Raw genomic sequence first — 21861 nt, forward strand, 5'->3', positions numbered from 1 at the left:
ATCTTGAGGTCTGCCAACAATCCAAGTTCACTTCTATATCATGAGAAGGTATAAGAGTAGAAATTTAGGAGAGGTGCTTCTAATTGACCTTCTATTGATAGCAACACTATTCTTTCAACAAGCTTTCCTACAGTTTGGGTTTTTCCCTATCCTCACTTCTGTACATCTAGGCAATTATAATAATCTTATTTATCTCTGAAGTCTGCCTCACACTTCCTGTTCCATTCTACTCTCACTGTCATTTCTCTAATTCATGCCTTTGTCATTTATTTCCTGGACTCCAGTAATAGCTTCTTAACTAGTTTCCTTGCCTCCTTTCTGGACTTTCCTTCACACTGCCCCCTAAAATATCTTCCTAATATGAAACTCTGACCAAGCCATTATGCTCAAAAGCCACCATTGGTTCCCAATTGCCTTATTTAATGAAACACGTTTTCATTATCTCGGTATTCAAAAGTACTGACTCTGGAATTGAAATTTCTATTATATTATGAAGTAGTGTGTATAATTTATTTTTTCCATCCTAGAGTATAAGCTTCTTGAGAATAAGAAGGTATCTCACCTATTTTGTTGTTGTTGTGTGTTTGTTCTTCATTCTCAAAGAAGACCATGACATCAGGGAGATGAAGACATGACTTGCAGTTGACTTTGATTTGAGTGAGGGAGGGCTCTGCAAGGTCACCAGCCTCACTTTCTCCTCCAGAACCATCTGGGTCCAGTGGCCAGATATTCATCAGGATGAATATACTTACTGCAGGTTAATATTATCAGGCTTTTAATATCTAAATCATCATTTGGATTGTAGAATTTTAGTTAACTAAAATCCCCAGATCTTTTCTATGTGAAATATTGTTAGATCAAAAATACATACATCTTGTACTTTTGGAGTTGATTATTTGGACCTACATATAGGACATTGTATTTATTTCTGTCAAATAAATAGGGAAATTAATGCTCCATGTCTAGCAGTTAAATAATGCCTTAAGGTTTGGCAAAGCACTTGGCAAAGATCATCTCAGCTTATTCTCACAGCAAATTTGTAGGTAGGCAATAATATTATCTTTATTTTACAGATGAGGAAACTGAGGCATACATAGAACAAAAAAATGTCTGCAGCCAGATTTAAACTCTGGTTTTCCTGATTCCAGGCCCAATACTCTGTATTATGACAACAAAATACACTATACAATTTCCCTTACCTACAAATATTGTAAACGTATTTTAGAAAAACATAAAAAAGATAATGCATGTCTTAATTTAGTGAACCCATATTGGTTCCCAATGATATGTTTTCTTTAGGTGTGGTCTTCGGTGCAGAAAAGGGGAAAAAACATTGCTTTTCAAAGCCTCCACATGTCTAAGAACCTGGTTATTTGACCCATAAAGAAACGTACATCACTTTGCTGTTGATCAGGACATCGCAGAGAAAAAGTTTGCCTTGAATTAAGAGTGACTGCTTAGCTTTTGGATTTGATTCCTGTACCATATAACTCTTCTTAATTAGCCCCTTGATAATCCTCACTCTCCAAAAATACCATTTTGCTGTAGGGAGAAAAAGGATTTTCTCTCTTTTCCCAGTGAGATAATCACTGTTCTTTCCCTCTGAATCAGATGAATGTGGTAGCATATTTCATAGGTTAGTTATTTTGTCCTTCTTTGGCATTAACAATACAATGAAGCCGTTTCCCATTCTGGCTTTTCAGTTGTATCTGTATTCTTAAGTGCTCTTACTTATAACAGTTTTTAAGTAGGCAACTTTCCCTGATCACATCTTAATGTTTATCTAAAATTGTATTTTGTGAAACTGAATTGTGTATAGACACTAAAGAAAAACATGGGAGCATTGAGTGGTGTCATAATTTTATGTTTTGAAGGTTGGAATCCAGCCCAAACATGAGCCATGAAGTGGGATGTAAACTACTCCAGGTAGTACTCCAGCTGCAAATAGGAAGTAAAATGGACAAAGTGATTCATTGAACAACACATAGTTAGCTCTGCTGGTATGGTTTGATGTTATGTCCTGAGGGCAGAGACAGCCTTCACATGGACTCAGCTGTACCAGAGACACTGCTGTAGCTCACCAGATAATTAGCAATAAACAGAAAAGATAGCAAGACAAATGAATCATTTACAAATATATGTGAAGCAGGAAATCTCCAGCTGGGCTGTTGGACTCATTAGTTCACCTATGGGAAGCAACTGCTGTTCCAGGGGATTGTTATGTAGTAGTGGGGGAGAAAATAAGACTTTTTTTTTCAATGCGTATGATAGATTGGCCCTGATTTTCTAATGGAATCATACATTTTGTGGAAAATGTTTCTGTTGAACTTTATTTGCGTTTTAATGCTTTGATTGAGAATAAACTCTTCAGCTCCTGAAATGCAGGGTGGGGAAGTGAAAGGAGCTCTGGACTTGGAATAGGGAGAACTCAGGTTAAACCCTGAAGGTATCGCTCATACAGTTGTGGCCAATCAGTCAGCCAGCAAACATTGATTGAGCACCTATTACTACATGCTGGGCACTGTACTGAGTGTCCTAGATCTCAAAGAGCTCACCTATAATAGAGGTAGAGGAATAACATGCAAATAACTTTGTCCAAACAGCTCTATGCAGGACATGTAAGGAATAATTAGCAGAAGGAAAGCACTAATTAAGAGAGATTGAAAAAAAATGTTCCTTGTAGTCTGGACAGCTGTGAAACTCCTTAAGTCTCAATTCTTTCCTTCCTTCCTTCCTTCCTTCCTTCCTTCCTTCTTTCCTTCCTTCCTTCCTTCCTTCCTTCCTTCCTTCCTTCCTTCCTTCCTTCCTTCCTTCCTTCCTTCCTTCCTCCCTCCCTTCCTTCCTTCCTTCCTTCTTTCCTTCCTTCCTTCTTTCCTTCCTTCCTTCCTCCCTCCCTTCTTCCCTTCTTTCCTCCCTCTCTCCCTCCCTCCCTCCCTTCCTTCTTTCCTTCCTTCCTTTTGCTTTTTGGAGGGGGAAGGCAGAGCAATTGGGGTTAAGTGACTTGCCTAAGGTCACAGGGATAGTAAGTGTTCCGTGTTTGAGGCCAGATTTGAATTCAGGCCCTTCTGACTCTAGGGCCTGTGCTCTATTCACTGCACCAGTTAGCCGCTCCAACCTCAATTTCTTTATCTATAAAATGTAGACAATAATGCTTATACCACCTGCTTCAAAAAACCTCTGCAGGAATCATATGGAGTGACATGATATTATGTGGGAATTTCATGTGTAAAAATGCTACATTTAAAGAAAAGAGTTGATCTCAGTGGCTGAAGACTAGATGAGGGTTTTGGCTCTTATACTTGCTCCTTGGTTAATCCTGGGCAAGGAACTCAATCTAAATTATTTATCATCTATAGAATGAGAGTATTATTACATTATGAGTTGATCGTGAAGAAAATGCTTTACAAATAAAAAAAATGCTACATAAATGTGAACTGGTATAAGCAACTCATTAATTTGGCTGCTTCATAGTGAGAGCTGTGCTCATTCAGACACAAAGTTTAACTTAGAGGAAGCTAGATAGAGCAATGGACCTGGCATTCAGGAAGACCTGAGTTCAAATCTACCCTCAGATATTTTCTATCTGTATGAATCTGGGCAAGTTCCTTAACCCCTTTCTGCCTCAGTTTCCTCATATGTAAAATGGGGATAATAATAGTACTTTCCCTCCCTTTATTGAAAAAAACTGTAAAAGACTCCTCCCCCCAATCAAATTGTCCTCATGGTGGAGGAATTAAGTGACAAAGTGAAAACTGAGGTATCTACTTTCCTTATTGAGAAGTCAGATTCTCTCAGAACTGAACCCTGCTCATGTTTAGCCTCAGTGAATAGGGGACAACCAGGGATGGGCATGATTTATCATCAGCCTTAACCTGGTGGCTATCTCCTATGTCTGAATGTTTGAAATATAACCAGATTTAGTGTTTCACCTTGTATTAGGTAGTTAGAGCTTTTGGAGTTTTAAAGTACTTTGTAATTGTGAGCCTGTTGTGTGAATTTTAACTATACATAATAATAACAATAACTATTATGAGCTTGTTCTCACTTCCCATGGTGCCTTAGATAATTTTAAATAAGTTATTTACAATGTTCTAAAACCACTGATTTATAATCCTCCTTTTAAAAATTAAAGTAGCCGTGTATTCAATAATATTTATCAAGTACCTATTATATGTAAGACACCTTCTTAGGGAATAATAAACATTTTTAGGGAAAACGGGTCATATATAATGCAAATTAAGATATAGTAAGTGCACAAGAGGCATGCAGAATTCAATGAGGTCAGATGAGAGAGAGAGAGAGAAATTAGTGGGAAAAAATGTGAAAGCTAATTATAGAGAAAAATGAAGTAAATCCTGGAAACCTGGTGCTGGGACTCTGATATAAACTCTTCTGTTGTATGCCCCTAGTCCCAAGCTCTAAGAATCAGTGATGAAATAAACAAACAACCAAAATGGCTTCTATGTTGCTCAGTTACCCAATTGCTCTGGAAGATATAGCCCAGTTACTGAGACTGTTGGTCAGCAAGAAGGCCCAGCTGTTCTCTTCAACTTGCTTGATCTGGCGTGTTTTTCTTGTCCCATCTGTCCTCTCTTTTGACCTTGTCTCTCCTTGCCTACCACTCTCAAGTTTGTTCCATCCGGATTTCCATTTCCTTTTGAAGAAACTGCCCTGGAAGCTGTCTACTGCAGGTTGCTCATGCTTCTTTTAGCTACTCACTAAAGAAAGTGTTGCTCTGGGGAAAGAGCACTGAAATTTGAGGGCCTGGGTTCAAATCTACCTTTGTCACTTTGGTCAAGTCATTTGCCTTCTCTTGGTCTCAGTATCTTAATTCTTAGAATGGAATGATCGCCAAAGTCCCTTCCACTTCTAAATCCATGATATATAACAGAGGTGTCAAACATGCAGCCCCAGATTTCATGAGACCATTAACCCAACCTGATGGAAATGTAATTCCTATCCAATTTTAATGTTTTATGTAATGATAAAAAAAGAAATATATGAACATCTGTTTTTCAAAGTCAGTATGCAGTCCTCAGGGACCCTTATGCATGGTCTAGTGTCCCTTGTTTCTATTTGAGTTTCTATTTCTAGTTGAGTTTCTAATATGAATAAATTTTCTTCTATTCTTATTCTGCCTATGACCTTACCACATTGGTCTACAACCTTTACTTTGATATTTGTCTCCCAACCCAACCAAATCTTTGTGGAATCCTTAGCTGGAAGTCATAGATTATAAATCTTGAGCTGGAAGGGAGTTCAGAGGCTGTCAAACTCAACGGCTTCATTTTACAGATGAAGAAATTGAGACCTGATATGGTTAAATGACCTGCCCAAGGTCATATAGGTAGTATGAGAAATGGAATTTTAACCCAGGTCCTTGGACCCCAGATTGAATGCTCTTTCCATTGTTCCAGTCTACTTCTAGAACTGATGGTTCCTGCACAAGACAGTATTTATAAGAGATGAACAAAAGGAAAGGTAAGTGATAGGATTCATGAATCAAAAGCAAGGACTTAGGGGGAATAAGCAGGGGAGGTAGTTGCCTGCAGTGCAGTACACAAGTAGCTATAATGAAGGATGTTGCAATTTGACTTTTTAGAAATGAGCATAATCAAGAGGACCTGAGTTCAAATGTGGCCTCAGACACTTACTAGCTGTGTGACCTTGGGCTAGTCACTTAACCCCAATTGTCTGCCAAAAAGACAAAAAAAAATAAGCATAGTTTTTATACCAATATAGTCTCCTCTCCATGGCATGGAAAGGTGTGTGTGTGTGTGTGTGTGTGTGTGTGTGTGTGTGTGTGTGATAATTTCCACTCGCTTGTCACAGTGAAGGCACAAAGCCTCATGTGACCCAGAACACATAGGGAGCACAGTAAATGAAAGTCAATATAAATTAAATAATCAGAGGTAAGGGCTAAAGAATTGCAAAGACTTCTTTAGAGAAGGAAGTATCAGAATCCTCATCATGAAATGAGAAATTCCATTAACACAGCGCAGGAGGAAATTTTTTTTTCATCTTTCTAAGATTAAAAATAAAATGCTCATGTCTGTAAAGGCTCTGGATAGTGTGAAATTTGTTATTCAGGCATTTGGAGCTTAAGGCCATAATCAGCCTAATAAATTCCTCAAAGGAGAGTAAAAATAGCTCTTAGTGGCAAATCTGTGCCTTTCTTAGGACAGATGAAGGAAACATGAAAGCAGTGTAACCTTTTTTGTTCTGCAGAAGGAGTTAACTCATTAGCTGAGATCCCACTAATCAGCTTCATTTGTAATTCCAGAGTACAGTGTTATTTGCAAAAAGCTAAAATCCTAAAGGAAAACTTTTTAAAGTGATGAATCATGATTTTTACATCTCCAAGTTATTTAAACTTTATTAAGGCACGATGGGGAAAAAAAAAAAAAAAACTTCTGGGCCTATATTCCAGTGGTATAATGACAAATACTCTAGATCTAGATGTCATTAGACTGAACTTTACTAGCAGTAATTTAAGTCACTTGATTCTTCTGAGCTTCAGCTGATTGATCTGTAAAATGGGAGTAATAACACACTATTGTAATGAGCCCCCAATTAAGGCAATTCCTAACATTTGGCAGAGGTTTGACTTTCTGCTTTAATTTATATTTATCTTTTACTCACCCTTGACCTCTTTGTGTTTGAGGTAAAACTCATATTAGCACAAATATTTGGGTAAAGAAACAATAGAATTTATTACATTGTTAATAGATAGACAGGAGCAAGAATTGAGGAAAGAGAAGAACTTTCCTAGGAATTTCCTTCAGTCTTTGAGGAGGTAGATAAAATTGATGGCATCAGGCCAAGTCTTCTGCTCTGAGATGCCTGTAGGGACAATGGCATTCCTTGATCTCTCCCATCTTCTCCAACTTTCTTCTTTCTTGAGTTCTCCCTAGGCTGGCAATTCATTCCACCTCAACTTTTCATGTCTCTTTTCCCTTTTCACTGCTGCCAAGACTTCTACATCTCTCCTTGTTCTGAAGTAGCTCCAATTTTTACACAAGATTCTTGGGACATGAACAAGTCCCTCTGAATTGACTGCCTGTATCTAAATGAAATGTCTTTGATTGATTCAAAGAAGGTTCCTGGGATTTGTTGATATCTGGTAAACAATCTTTGTGAAGTCTCACCTACTAAAGGCATTAGGTCTTAGGGTCTTGATACTCACTTTAAATGAAGTGTGAATTCGATTTAATTATTCATCCAACCACCACCCTGCAATAGAAGCTGGAGGCTAAATGGAGATAAGCCAGTTTTATCTCCCCATTTTATGGAGGAAAAAGTGAGGATCAGAGGGCAAAGATGCAAAGACAGAGAGGAAGGCAATATCTGTCTATATCTATGTCAATATCAATATCTATATCTATCTATCTCTATATCTGTCTCTACATCTATCTCTATCTCTCTATCTAATCTATATCTATGGGGTGGGGCTAGGGTGAGACATAGTATATCTTTCATGGTAGGACTTTTACAATACAATTTTCATGGCATAGAATCCTGCTATGCGTGGCTCACAACAATTTTTGTTCACATTCACTTTACAAGTGTCCTAGTGAATGTCCAAAGGCTTGAACAGTCAATAACACAATAACACATTTCTAAACCTTGCCTGGAGTGTATAGATGCCATATCCTAACTACCAGAGAAGGGGGATGACTTGAAGCACTCGCCCAGCAAGCAGAGTTGGGGTCCAAACACAGAGCTTCTGTTCCAGTGCTTTTTATGCTAACCAGTACTTTGTCCTTGAAATGTTTTTTAGAGGGAATGACTAGAACGTAATGAACTTACACACACCCATAAGGATATGAATGTTTTAATTAGAGAAGTGGGGTCATTCCTTCCAAATGCTGTCAGTGAAGCTTTCTGAAGTTCACTGGGTCCGACTCTGTCAGCCCAGTATACTTTCCTCTGGGTTACATTGATAGCTATCCACTTGGTTAGAGCCTATGATACAACCCTTAGAACACAGCTGTATATGTTTAGCACCTTAGTGTTTTCTAAGATAAAGTCATTCATTTGTTTTTTCAATCATTCTGTAAACAAGTATTAAGGGCCTACTGTAGTTAAAGTCATCTGCTTGTATGATGGCAATAGTAAGCTGAAATAAGGCAAGTCCATGAGGAAATCTATAATCCAATAAGGGAGACAATTGGTTGGTTGGTTGCTCTCTTTTGTGCCCTAAGAACAAAAATAACACCATTATATTGGTACAGTGTGTTTCTCTATGGCTGATCAGACCAATACAAACTTGCAAGGCTTGGGTTGGGTAAAATAGTCCATATGAGCATTTGGAATGTAGGTGTTTCTAAATTTGTTCATCATACATTTCTCTTGAGCTACTGCAATTTTGCCCTGCTGATAGAACATGGCAACTTCTTTGATGAGGGCATGCCATGTTGGATGTTCCTTTGCCAGTGTCTTCCATATCTCACCACTGATTCCAAAGTTCTTCAGCGAGACCTTGAGAGTATCCTTCTATAGATTCTTCTGACCACCATGGGAGTGCCTGCCTTTTCACAAAATATTCTTTTAGACAAACATAGATTTGGCCTTTGAACACATGGCCAGTCCATCATAGTTAAATTCTCTACTGTTGAGTTTGATTACTTGGCAGTTCAGCTTGAGAAAGAACCTCTTGCCAGATGATCTTCAAAATCTTCCTAAGAATTGAATCAAATTGAAGGGAGAAAATATAATGATGTGTTAAGTCAGCCCCTAGGTGACATTGTGGCTACATTGTGGGTAGAATTGGAGTCAGGAAAAACTGAGTTTTCTAAATGACTTTGGGTAGCTAGGTGGCACAGTGAATAGAGCCCTGGGTCTGAGGAAGACTCATCTCATAAGTTTAAATTTGGCCTCAGATACTGAGTAACCCTGGGAAATTAACTTAATCCTTTCTGCCTCAGTTCCCTCAACTATAAAATGAACTGGCGAAGGAAGTGGCGAACAATTCCAGTAGCTTTGCCAAGAAAACCGCAAATTGGGTCCCGAAGAGCCAGATATGACTGAACAACAACAATGATAGTAACAACAATATGGCCTTGAATGTCAAAAGTAGGATGATACAGAGAATTTCTGAGCAGGAGGTCACTGCTGTTAGTGCTTTGCTTAAGAAAGTGGTATGAAGGAAAACTTGGAGGAAGGCATTGGAGGTGGGGTGACTGGTTAAGAAACTATTACAGTGGTCCAGGTAAAAATAATGTAAGCCTGAAAGAGGTGACATTAGGAGATAATGACTAGAAAGAAAGGGACAGATATGAATAATATTATGTAGATATTTTCAGACCTGAAAGCAAGGCTCTAGTTGCATTCAAGTGTTTATCCCAGTGAATCAGCATGCAAGAGGGGACTAGCCTTGAGTATTATTGACCATACACAGAATATCAATACCATGAACATGCTAAATTTAATTGGATATAATTTGTGAAAAAGCATCCTCCACAAAAGGCCAAAACCTGTATCTGATCTGAATTTTGATATTTAATAAAAACTTTGGAACAGACATATATGTGGTATTCTTTCACAGGAGGCCACTACTTTCTCCTTCACAATTCTGGGGTCAAGTCCATTGCTGTATGATTGTGATCCAAGGGCAATGGCCTTTCAGCTTGATGAGAATAAATACATTAGGAATGGGATTGTAGTTAAAGTTGTGAAAACGCAGGATTCCTTTATTTTCCAACTATTGTTCAGTGATTGTTTTGTAAGGTGTTGACTTTTGCAGAACTTTTCATAAATTCTGTTAGCCAAATGCAATGATAGCCCTATTTTTCTCACTTGTAATTGATTGAGCCTGCACATAGGTTCAATCTTTCTCATTGGGAAAATAGATACAGCGATATTTTCTAGAAAGCTCACACAACCTCTGAAGACTTCAGAGAGACAAATAAAACAAAAAACAGAAAAACAACACTTGGCTGAGGATAAAAGTCCATGGACTTCCTAGTATACCATGTTTGTCATAGGTTTGTGTAGTATTGAGGTGGAAGGGATGTCTCATGACTCAGCTAGACTTTGCCTTACTTAAGGACTACCATCATGTACAATAGGAACTCCGCTAGTTGCTGAAGGTCAAGCACTTAATTCTTGGAAAAAGATGGCTAAGCAGGATGGTGATAAAGATGATGATGATGATGATGACAGCACAAAGTTTCCAACCCTCTCCATTAGACATTGTCTAACTTTAATGTTTTAGAACTTAAGTCACATAAACTCTCAAAATTGATCCATACATATAACCATCTTGGGATTCTATCATTTCCTTTTAAAAGAGCATTTCAAAAAAATGAGTGAAGGCATCTTTGATGGTGCAGTTAATTTTTAACTAAAGTTAGTTCTTTGATTTGGTTTAAAACCACACACTAGTCACAATCTAAAGATCTGGTTCAGAAGCATAAATTCATGAGAACTGGAAGAGGTTTCAAAGACCAGCTAATACAAGCATCTCATCTTAAAGGTAAGGAAACTGAAGCCTGGAGGTGAAGTGACTCATGCAATTCCTAGGGCTGTATATAGGAATTGTGTACTGTCAGTCTCCAAAAATATGGGATTCATAAGGAAAGAGATGAAAGAGACCATTCTGTCTGCTGTTCACCAGTATCAGTGGCTGACAGAGACAGTTAGCTATGGGTTTTATTAGCTGTTATACTGTGCTGGATGGATTGACACTGGTTGATATCTCAGTGACAGGAAATGAGGGAAAGAGAAAGATGCTAATTATGCCTCCTTTATCCATACTCTTCCCTTAGTGATTCAACATAAGATAAAGGTCTCAGAGAGCAACACGAGGCTTCAAAGCATATAGGAATCCTTTGGGAATGCAGAAACAATGGTAGGTACCATAGACTCCTCCAATGCCGGCTTCTTGTTGCCCTTAAACCTGGGAAACTACAGAGCCAAGAGGAATGCTCCAAGTTGAGCAGAGCTCCCAAATGCATTGGAGAAATGTTAGTGGTGATGGGGTAAAAGAATTCTTAAAAGAATTTCTTAAAAGAAATTTCTTTAAAGAAATTCTTAAAAGAATCTACAATAAGAAGAATTTCCTGCTTAATTAACCTCATTGTTCATTGAAAACAGTCTTTCTTTTTTGGGGGTAGAAAAAGTTAAATATTATTTCTGGAGAAGTTTTATTTACTGAATAAATAAAACTTATTTAAATATGATCTCACACGTTGTTAGTTGTTTGACCATAAAGAAGTCCCTTTCCCTCTCTGGTATAACCCAAAGACCTCCAGTCTTAGAGTCAAAAGAGTCTTGGCCTCTGATGCTTACTAGCAGTATATATTTGGGCAATCGCTTTTTCTCTCGAATACTCAGATGGTTCATCTATAAAATGGGAGTAAAAGACTTCCAAAATTTATCTTAGAGATTTGTGGTGAGAAAGTTCAGTTCAGTCATTTTCAGTTATGACCCCATTTTTTTTGGGGGGGGCAATGATACTAGAGTAATTTATCATTTCCTTCTCCAGCTCATTTTATAGATAGGGAAACTGAGGATAACAGGACTAAGTGACTTGTCCAGGGTCACACTGCTAGGGAGTGCCTGTGGCCAAATCTGAATTCAGAAAATCTCTTCTGTCTTTAGACTTGGCACTTTATTCACTGTGCTTCCTAGTTGCCCTGGCAGAATGGGTGAATAAGAATAATTTGTTCCAATGATCATGGAGGCATCTGATGCAGGGGCTGTACAGCAGCCTTGGTCAGACATCAAAGATGCCAAGGTCATCCATTTTATTCCAGGCTGTGACCAATTGTCTTGACTTTTGTCTTTCCACTGGACTTTGATGACTATAGAGGGGAGAGTGAGGATGATGACTTTGTGCAGCTCTGCCTCACTTAAATTCAGTTTACATTCAAGTCAAGAAATCATCTCATGATGCCACTGGTCTTCTTTGAAAACAAAGGGTCAAAAAACAACATAGGAAATTAAGGCAAGCCGAGTTAAGAGACTTGCCCAGGGTCACACAGCTAGTAAGTGTCTGAGGCCAGATTTGAACTCATGAAGATGAGTCTTCCTAACTCTATGCCCAGCAGTCTATCCACTGCACCCCGTAGCTGCCCTTTTGTCATAAGAAAATGTCTTAAAATCTTATAGCTATATTGACAGATGAACTATGTGTATAATATTTGGAATTTAAGGTGAAGTTATTTTATTTTAGTCATGCCTGTTATTTCTTTGATATAAGGAACTCCTTAATGGGAAAACTAATTTTCTTCTATCAATGTAGATCAGTAGCTTTTTATAATACAGAGTCTCAGAGAGTTAACTGGGGTTTTGAAAGATTAAATACTTTCTCATGGTCAAACAGCTAGTAATTTTCAGAGACAGAATTTGAACCTAGGTCTTGATTTCAAGGCAGGTTCCCCATCCACTACACCAAAGGTATCAAATATACAGTTCCTCAGTGCATCCTGAGCCAGATTAAAATGTAATTAGGAAATATTTAACAAAGAAAATACAATAGAATAAAATAGAGATAATATTATATTTTAAAAACAAGTCAGTATATGGTCCATAGAGATTCTTCTGTACAAATCAGTAGCCCTCATTTCTATTTGAGTTGGACATTACTGGACTATACCACACTGCTTCTTCAATTTGTGTTATATGGAAGATATTTAATTCTGGCAATTCCAGATGATCCCAGGTGACTGATAAAATGGGGCTGTACACTGAGTCTTAAAAGTCTGTCTGACTGAGTAAAAGGCATAGGGGAAAAGGAAAATTTCAAATTCCAAGGATGTTGAGATTCCTTTTTTTAGGTAAATGTATGAAGCCTCATAAGACCCTTTTGAAAATTTCTTCATGGCCATATAAAGATCGGAAAGTCTCCTGCATTCATAAAAGACATAGATCTCTATCTCTATCTATCTATCTATCTATCTATCTATCTATCTATCTATCTATCCATCTATCTATCTATCATCTGTCTGTCTGTCTATCTATTTATCTATCTATCCATCCATCCATCTATCTCTAGCTCTCTATCCATCTATATATGAGAAAAGGAATGAAGTGTAGTTTTATGCAGTATATGCAAATATATAGCACCATTTCAGCTTTGAACATTATTTTTGAGAACACTTGCCATGGTAAATATTGCAAGAACGATATTGTTCTTTGGCCTCATCTTAGTGGGCAGTATCTGAATTTTGCTTTCTCTAAGAAATGCCCCCACTATATTTCAGACTCTATGAAATCTGCCTTTGGGAACATCTGGAAAAAGGATGGCATGGGAACTTAAGTTAGCCATGCACTAATTATGACGTTTGTGAAATGACAAGAAATAAAGAAAAAAAATAGACAGCATCTTGATTTCTGACAGATTCCTCACAAGTATTCCCCAACAATCAAATTCTTTAAAAAAGTAATGTGAGTACTCCTTCAGAACATTTGAGCATCAATTTGCAGACATTTTAGAGAGGTGGTGCTATATAGTGGTGAGTGCATTGGCTTTTGAGTCAGATCACTGGGAACTTGGATCTCTGGGATCCTGGGACACTGGATCTCCTACTTACTAGCTGTGTGTTCTTAGACACATCAATGTCCCTCTCCAGATCTTAGTTTTCTCATCTATGAAGTAAAGGAGTGGGTTGAATGACTTCTAAGGCCTCTTCCAGCTCTAAATCCTGTGCTTTATGAAAGCAAGTTAGAGCTGTAACAAACAAACACTTAAAACAGAATTTTTAATGAACAAGATGACACAAAACTAGACAGGATAACTCATGTATGGGATCACTGATTTAGGTACTTCAAGGATCTCAACAGTATAGGATGCTGAACTGAATTTCATAAGCTGGAACTTAATACTGGGAAGAATAAAATTCTACATTTGAATTAAAAAATATTTTTCAGAAGAACAGGATAGGAGAGACTGGGCTGGAGAATGATTCATGTGAAAAGGCCTAGGGATTCTATTGTACTTCACATTTAATATAGAACCACAATGCCAGAGGAGTAGGGGAAAGAAAAATAATGTGACCTCAGAGTATATTAAAAGGGACACCATTTCCAGTACTTTGGAGATAATAAACCTGCTGTACATTTTGCCCTCGTCTGGACACATTTAAGATAGTGTGTTCAATTTGGTAAGTTACATTTTAGGAAGGAAAGTGACAGTATAAAGGACTTCCAGAGGGCAGGTGAACAGGATTGTGAGGAGACTCAAACCTCTCCTATACAGAAATTGTTTGACGGAATTGAAACTATTAAATGCCTGGAAAAGAGAAGCCTTAGTGAGTTCAGGAAAAGTTTGAGTATTTGGGGAATTAAGGTTACACTTGATCTGCTAGGACCTAGGAGTCAGGACAAAGATTATTTCAAACCAGGTTACAAGAATATTTTATTTTTTAAGTGCTTACTGTAATGAAGGTCCTCGGCTAGGCATTAGAGATCCAAAAGTAAAGAGATCTAGTCCCTCCCATGAAGGAGCTTGTAATCTATTTGGGGAGGTGGTGCTGGTGGGGAATGTGACGTATATACAAGTAAGCATAGTAAGACATGGAATATGTGGAGTGTAAAAGATTAATCAGTATAACAAAAAAACCTGGAGGATTGAGAGATAGCATTCATTTGGGAGATGAAAGAGGTAGAGACTGAAAGGGACAAAGAAGGGAAATCTGGCTAACAAAGCAGTCCACATGTGGAACGGTCAGCCTCAGAAATGATGAGCTCCCCATCACTAGATGTTTTCAAGCAGAGGTTGATGAACTGTTTATTGAAGATGTGGTATTCAGGACTCAACTATTTGTTGGATTAGATTATCTCTGTGGTTCTTTTCTATGCTGATTTTTTTTTTTTTGCATTCTTTAGTTAGGTAGCTATGTGGGCTTGGTCTCATGAAGACCTTAGTTTGAATTCTGCTTCAGATCTTTTTTTAGTTGTGTGATATTTGGAAAATCACTCAATCTCTTAAGTAATCTTTAAGCCTCAGTTTCCTCATCTGTAAAATGAAAATAATAATACCTACCTCCCAGGGTTTTTGAGAGGATAAAATGAGATAGCTTGTTAGGCACTTTACAAACCTTAAAGCATTATGTAAACTGTCATTATGAGACTTGCTCAAAATCACAGAGTTAATGAGTGGAGTAGCTGAGATAACCATTTAAGTTTTTAGTCCAATGTTGTTCACGTTAATGAATTTATTAACACTTACAATTCTTCTCATTTTGAGGAACTCATTGGCAAACAGACATTGAAATAACAGTGAAAACAAATGAGGATTTTATTGTAGCGTGGAAAGCATTGTTTTCATATCAACAGTTTTGCGTACAACAGATAAATAGCATTAACAATAATTGGCATACATGTCAAGAATAAAAAATGCTACATGAATACAGATAGATTCACATTGTCTGACACATAATAAATCCTTATTGATCAGTTGTTGGTCGATAGTTCAGACCTGTGATTTCATTGATGTGAGGCACTCCTAGTGTAGAAACATTCTCCACTTATGTAGATCAGCAAATTGTTAGCAATTTTGAGTCTGACGGAAATTTTTGGACACTAAGGGGTCAATTGTCTTGCCCATGGTCGTCCATATACTATTTTTCAAAGGTAGGGTCTGAATCCAGATCTTCTGACTCCTAAGCTGTCACATAAGACCTTTGAGTGATTGCTTCTCTAGCTCATTAAATCTTCTGGACAACTAACTGAGGTAGGAAGTACAGGTTTTGTTATCTTCTTCTTGTAAGATGAGAAAGTTTTATCTCAGAGAGCTAAGGTGGCTTGCCCTACATTATACAACTAGTTAGCGATTGAGCTGGGATGATTTCATGTCTAGATTTCTTTCCACTACATTTTCTGCTCCCAGTCTTCAAATCTAGATATAAATGAGGCCTGTCATTGATGCTTCACTAATGCAGTTCTCAAGATAGCTGTGGTAAGAATCATTTTTTTTTTACCAAAAAATATGCTTTGAATAGTGATGAGTGTCTGTATGTATAGTGACTGAAAATAGAAGTCTAAGTAGACAGGGGTATGATGGAGTCAGTTTGTTCTGTCTCACAAGAGCAGATTGTTAAATTTTCAGTGTGAGCATTTACACTTTGAAAATCAGCCCCACCTACAAATCAGGGTTTGATTTATTGTTTTCTTGATTACCTAGATTTACAATGATGGTAACATGTTAATAATGCAGCTTAAAAGAGTGCTATGTATTCATTTATTGTTGCTGCTGTTGGAGAATTGATCATTAAATATTTATCAGCGTACGCCTGGTATTCCTGTCCTAGTCTGTTGAGCTCTATTACAAAATGCAAATTTGTAGGTCCCATTCAGATTGAAGTGTTTAGGAAAGAATAGCATTCTCTTTTCATGGGCCATAGGTATAAACACTGAGTGGACTTAAATGACTTTTATTAGTGATTTCTATGAAACCATCTTTTGTTGATGTCATAGGAGCTGCAGGATATTGTCAAAGGGAAGTATTAATCCTCTTTAGTGAATTCTTAGGACCTCAACTTCTTCATGTATTAAATGACCAGGTTTAACTAGACAATCCCTGCCATTCCATCCATCCAGGCTTAAAACTGCATTGGAGCATTTGGGTAAAATGGCTCCTTGGCAGATTCACTAGCCCTTAACTCCATTAAGAAATGTACAGTTTTTAAACTCCGTCACTTTGTGTCATACACAACTTTTCATTAGATTGTAAGCTTCTTAAGGCCAGGGACTATCTTTTGCCTCTTTTTATGTCTTCAGACACAATACCTGGCATATAGTAGATGCTTAATATATTTGTTGATTGATGACCAAGTCATGTACACTTTTATCAAAATCAAAGATAAAAATGTTAAAACAGCACTTGGCCAAGAACCTTGGGGGTACACCACTGCAGACCTTCTTCTCAGTAATCATGGAATCATTACTGTTTATGCCTTGGGTCTGGTCCTTCATCCTCTTCTTAATCCACTTATTTGTTTTATCATCTAGGCCACATGTCTCCATCATTTCCATAAGAAGAATAATATATAAGACTTTCTCAAATACTTTGCTATAATCTTGGTAAATGATATATGTAGAATTTCCCTTATCTGTCAATTTCATAAGTATTTTGCTGGAGGAAATAAGTTTAGCGAGGTATACCATGTTTTGATGAAATCATCCTGGTTCTTTTTTTTAAATGACTTCTTTCTTTTTTGGATTTTTACAAAACATTTCTCTAATAATATACTTTCAATTTTTTCCAGGGACTGAAGTCAGCTCATTTGCTTATCCTTTGCAGACTCAAGTAATTTTCTTCTTCCCTTTCTTAAAATCGGGATAATGTTTGCCCTTCCTGTGGTTCCTTTCACATTCTCAGTGATCTATCAAAGTTTACTAGCTGAAACTTAGTAATTGTATTTTCTAGCTCTTTTAATATCCAAAGATTAAGTTCCTTTGCGTCAAGTGGCTTGAACTCATCAAGGATAGCTCAATCCTCTCTTATTATCTTTTTATATTTCTTGGGCATCAGCTGCCCATTAGCCATTTTGGTCTGTCCTTTTTGATACAAAGATTTTTTTTTCTTTGCTAAGTAGACTGGGTTGTTTTGTCTTCTTTCTCCAAATATTAAGATGCAGTTCTATTTCCTTTGTGCATATTCTCTGATTCCTCAAAATCTCTCTCCCTCTTCCTCTCCCTCTGTCCCTTTCCTTCTTTCTCCCTCTCTCCCACACCCCACACATATGCAATGCACTCTATCCCTGATCATGAGCAACTAATTGCTGCATTTAAAGGCGGTGACCCATAAATCCAAATTCAATTCTCAGATACCATCTTCTGAACACCGTGTTCACTTCTCAAATTTGTTCTCTTTTTCATCCCTTGCCTAACGTTAACAAGTCTCCAAGTTCTTTATCAATGTTTAGAAGATCACATCTGGGTACCCATGTGAACCACAAGTTACATCTTGAATACTTGCTTCAGGAAGACAGCTGTATTCACTCTTGTGATCAAGTTGAGAAGTAGTTGCCTTAGAACTTGTCAGCAGGCAGTCTACCAACTATTCTTCTGACCTGTACTGGATGATGTTACCTCAGACACCTCTGTGGTTCCACATCATCATCCTTAGAGTATAAATTTCTGCTTCTCCTTCAGAGTATTTAACTCACTTTTAGAAGGACTTCTTTACTTCTTTCTTAATTCTAGGTATTTAGTGGCAGCACACATTTTCCTCTAGGTGACAGTGTCCCATTTTCCAACTTCCCAAATAGGTCACTGTTCCCTGTGCCTCTTCAGATCCCCTTTTTCCCATAATGCTTCACTTTGACTCATCAAATGGCTTCCTTCCTTCCTTCCTTCCTTCCTTCCTTCCTTCCTTCCTTCCTTTCCTCCTTCTCTCCCTCCTTCCCTCCCTCCATCCTTCCCTCCCTTCCCCTCTTCCTTCTTTTAAAGTGACACACCATTCTCTAAGATAACCTAGAAAGTTGAGATATGTTTCTTTAATCTCTTTACCTTATCTTCTAGGAGAAAAACAACAACAACAGGTTATAAGTGTGTTAGCGTCTTATATAAAATGTAGCAGTACATTTAGAGGAACAAAATGACCAGAACCTTGATATAAGTCATGCGAAAAGCAAATGTAGCATTATCTAACTATAAAATCTAGCATAAATCTCATAAATTCCCCAAACTACATGTTATCGACTGAAGAATAGAAAAATAGATTGGTGGAAAAATCCTAGAGCAACAACATTCAGAAACAATCAAACACATTTGATGAATGTTATAGTTTGTGGGTTTTTTTTTTTTTTGCCAGATAACGATCTGGTAATATAGAGCAATGGTGTTTAACACAAATAAAACAGGGGCCACTAAATCTTGTATGAGCATTCCTATGTGTATATGTTAACTTAGAAATCCACATGTTAGTGCTATCTATGTTTTATTGTATTATTGTTTATTTTGCTAAGTATTTCCCAATTTTAATGCAGTTTGGGTCACACTCAGGAATGTTGCCACCAACTGCTGCTGTGTGATACTCTGCCTTAAAACACTTTAAGAACTGATAAAAAGAAATATATTAAATAAACACTTCTCAATCACCTCCTTTTGGAACTCTAATTCTTCCTCTGGAACCTTGGCTCTGGGAGGTGGATTTTTGCCTAATTATCCCCTGAAACAAACCACCATATCAGGTCTGAGCATTTCTAAACTATGTTGCTAAATGATACAATAATCACATTTCTCCTGCCTCTTCATGTTTTCCTCATATATCGTCTCTACCTGTTAGAATATAAGCTCCTTTAGGACAGAAACTATCTTCTTTGTGTTTTTAAGCCCTTTGCTCAGAACAGTGTCTGTCATACTGTTGTCGTTGTTGGGCAGCTAGGTGGTACAACCTAGGTTAGTAGGTTACTAGGCTGAAGTAGGGGAGATTGCTTCATGAGTTTGAATCTGGCCTCATAGGTTTATTAACTGTGTGATCCTGGGCAAGTTACTTAACCTAGTTTGCCCCAGGGTACTCATCTGCAAAATGAGCTGGAGAAGGAAATGACAAATCCCTTTTAATATGTAAGCTCCTTGAGGATAGGAACTGTTTTCCATGTATTTTTAAACCCACTGCTTTGAACAGCATCTGTCATATTGTAAGCACCTAATATCTGTTTTTTATTTATTAATTTGCTCCAAAATGGAAATAGATTACCTCGACAGTGGAGCATTGTGTGTGTGAGGCAGAAGACCTGAGTTCTAGTCCCAAATTTGCTACTAATAAGCTTGTACAATATTGAATAAGTCACTTCAGTTTTCTGAGACTCAGTATATCTAAAATGAGAGGATTGGTTAAAATGATATCTTAAGTAGCCTCTAGTTCTGATGGTCTTTTATTATATGAATATGGGATGTACAATGACCCTCGGCATCAAAGATATCCAATTGGAGTTGTAGTGGAGTAGATGACTATTGGGATATCAATCAGTTGGATACATGTCCTTTAAGGTCCTTCCCAACTCTGAGATTTTGTAAAATACTCAGAAAAATAATGGATGCTTTTTGGAATTTATGAGTATTATAATACTATGTGGTATCTTTCTAGAGCTGTACCCAAAGAGATCATACAAGTGGGAAAAGGACCTGCATGTGAAAAAAAAAATATTTATAGCAGCTCTTTTTGTGGTGGTGAAGAATTGGAAATCAAGGGGATACCGATCGACTGGGGAATGGCTTAACAAGTTGTGGTATATGGAAGTAATGGAATACTATTGTGCTATAAGAAATGAGGAGCAGACAGACTTTATAATAACCTGAAGAAACTTATATAAACTGATGCTGAGTAAGGGGAGCAGAACCAGGAGAACATTGTACACAATTACAGACACATCATATTTGTGATGACTAACTTTGTTAGACTGGGCCCCTCTCAGCAATGCAAGGCTATAAGACAACTCCAAAAGACTCATGATGGAAAGGGATGTCCACATCCAGAGAAAGAACTACAGAGTCTGAACGCATATTGAAGCGAACTACCTGCTCTCTCTCTCTCTCTCTCTCTCTTTTGTGTTTTGTTATAACTGGTTATAATTCTTCCTTACAACTTGACTAATATTTAATGTGAAGGTTATCTGTTGAAAGTATATCTGATTGCATGCCACCACCATGGGGGAGTAGTGGGGAGGAGAAGAACAGGGAGAAAATTTGGAACTCAAGGGACTGTGGAACTAATGTTTTAAACTAAAAGTAAATAAATTTTTAAAAACATCATATGGTATCTTTAAATTTATAGATATATCACCAGACATCCTGATGAGACACACAAATAATACTTACTAATTTAGATAGAGAAAAATTGCCTTTCTTTTGAGAAAGAGAGCATAGTGGATAGAGAATTAGACTCTGATTCATTTAGTCCAGAGACGTCAAACATGCTTCCTTAGGCAACACTTCTGAGCCACATTAAAATCTTATTGGGGAATATTTATCAAAATAAATAAAAATATGACAGAATATAGACAACATTACATTTTAAGACTAAATCAGCATGCGACCTTCAGGCATCCTTGTGCATGGCCCCCATTTTATTTTGAGTTTGTCATCAGTAATTTAGACCATGGTCCAAATCTTTCTAATATGAACTGTTCTGTTACCTAAGACTAACAATTATTTTGTAGGTGCTCTTATGGGAATGGCAATCTAAGATCTTCCCTGCCCCTAGGTCCTTTGATAGGCTTATGTGACACTGAGAGCCTTCCTTGATTTGAAAATATACTCTGCCCCCGAATAGGCTGAATGTGGTCACCTGGAGCCTGTGGCAGGAGGCTTATTTTTCAGGAATGCCCACACCTTGTTACATTGTGATAGGGCAGTGGGTCAAGAGGGCTGTGCCATTCTCTGATCCAGGAGAAGGCTATATATACCCTGATGTGAGGTTTTGTTTTGGGGCTTACTTTGAGAAGAGTTGTGTGATTTGACCAGATGAGACTCAATGGACAGCCGTTGAGCCCCCCAGCTTTGAAAACCCAGATGTTGGCACTTCCCTCTCTGGTAACTGACTAGGTATGGATGTAATGGTCAGACAGCTGGAAGCCTGTCTGCTGATCTGTTTCTCTGTCTGCTTGTAAATTCTCCTTGTAACTTGTTTGTATTCTCTGAAGTTCAAGGTGCTGACCTTTTCCCCCTGAACTAGGTAAATGACATATGTTTGATTAAAGCAAGACTGTTAACCCATTTTGAGTTGCTTTCCTTTAGAAGAGCAGATCTAAGAACCTGTGTTGGCAGCCATCCTGGTGATGCTAGGATGCTCTTGCTGCTACAGGTGTTCATCTACATTAATAGAAGGGGGCACCATAAACTTATGAAACCAGAGGTCCAGTAATATATATGCAATTATAAAACTATTAATATATATATATACACATG

Source organism: Petaurus breviceps, unplaced genomic scaffold, assembly GCF_028583685.1.
Source record: "Petaurus breviceps papuanus isolate PSGF00001 unplaced genomic scaffold, PetGlider_PUasm1.0 140, whole genome shotgun sequence".
In the NCBI taxonomy this organism is placed as follows: Eukaryota; Metazoa; Chordata; class Mammalia; order Diprotodontia; family Petauridae; genus Petaurus; species Petaurus breviceps.